Below are 1,555 nucleotides of genomic sequence, written 5' to 3'. Positions count from 1 at the left end.
GCAGCGCTCAGCACTGGACTCAGTCCAATATTGTCCTTTGTTTAGAAACAAATCACTGGCTCCATTCCTCCTATGTAAGGTGTTCAGTGCAGCCTCCGGGATTGAAGACCTGAACCACAGGTTCAATTTGGACACATATAAACAAAAGAGTGAGGGGCGCACAACGTGAGTCATATCTATCAATTATTTAATAAAAATAGATAAAAGCTTGCATACATCTAAAATAACAATATTCAGCCTCACGCTTGGCGAGCTCACAATAGCCGGGCTGCCACCATTGTTATGCATCTCTGTGTCTCCCGCTAATGCTGCCTCTTAGCGTCTCTGGTCTATAGCGCGGTCGCAGCATGCAGGTCTCCCACTCACATAAGATACAAATCATAACAGGTCTCCGTCAGTCCATAAACCACGCCCCAACTTCATGGGGGGGTGGCCTAATCATACACCGCTCTCCTTATATACCCAGTTCATTGTATCAAAAGGAAAGGGCGACTGGGCACTGGTATATGATAAGTTATAACAGATAATAGAAAACCAAAGTTGGACAATTACATTGTTGGAAAGGAAAAAGAACCTTTCAATTGTAGTCCCTGTTGGTGGTGCGCCCAGAGCTAGAAAGTACAAGTACTAACGAGGGGAGAAAGAGAAAGCTCTTGTGTGGGCGCACTCTTAAGTAAAGAAGAAGGATCTTCAATTAGTAGATGAAATAAATTAAAACATATATTTATTTATTAATCCAAATTAAAACAAATACCCATCTACGATCCAAAGAAGTGTGAGATAAAACACACAAGAGTGTGAAAAAATAATAGAATGTTCTGGTCTATTAATCACAAGAGAAAAATTAGAAAGGCTGCAGACACTTATTAGTCTGGCACCCGTTTCTCCTGACCAGTACAGAAATCTCTGTATTAATGGGACCTGAAAAGGAGGGAGGTCAGTGTTGTGTCTTAGAAAGACCACTTAAATTAGGTCGATGCTATACACTTTGCTGGTCACCCGTTTAAACCACATGGCACATGTTAGAGATGTATATCTTAATATCCTGACGTTGGGGAAAAAAATTTTGGGAAAGAGATATGAAAAAGAAAAAAGCAAGTAGTGGTGATACTGCTGTTGGTGTCCACCCTTCAGAAGAAGGGGAATAGTTCCTACCCTACAACACTGGGTATTACCAGGGAGTCTCCTCTCAAGGTACTAACCCAGTCCGACGCTGTTTAGCTTCCAAGATCGGACGAGATCGGGCATTAGCAGCGTGGTATGATAGTAGAGAGGCTATCTACCAATGAGAGTGCACCTATATATGAATGGAGGATTCGAGAAAGATAAGCCCATATAGTGCGTGGATCTGCTTTCCACGTTAGGCAAGGTAAAACCGAAGTCACTCAGTGGCGTTGTATATCCTGGATCGTGGATGAGAGTTCACTGAAAAAAGGTAAATAGAGAAAAAGGTAGAGTATGCAGATTGGAGCCTCTGTGATTGGATTGGGGGTTGATATCCAAGGAAGGGTAACCAAATCAAGACATAAGGCGTCAGGTAGATTCGTGAACAAAG

The 1,555-nt window shown here is 42.3% G+C and overlaps 1 pseudogene; it reads right to left on the bottom strand.

Annotated features, from left to right (window-relative positions):
- Positions 1-1,153: 1,153 nt before the first annotated feature.
- On the bottom strand, positions 1,154-1,272 carry LOC135051467 (5S ribosomal RNA; annotated as a pseudogene).
- Between the last annotated feature and the right edge of the window lie 283 nt (positions 1,273-1,555).

The sequence above is a fragment of the Pseudophryne corroboree genome, chromosome 2, assembly GCF_028390025.1.
Source record: "Pseudophryne corroboree isolate aPseCor3 chromosome 2, aPseCor3.hap2, whole genome shotgun sequence".
In the NCBI taxonomy this organism is placed as follows: Eukaryota; Metazoa; Chordata; class Amphibia; order Anura; family Myobatrachidae; genus Pseudophryne; species Pseudophryne corroboree.
The sequence above is the reverse complement of the archived record's forward strand: the minus strand, read 5'-3'. Positions and strand labels throughout refer to the sequence as shown.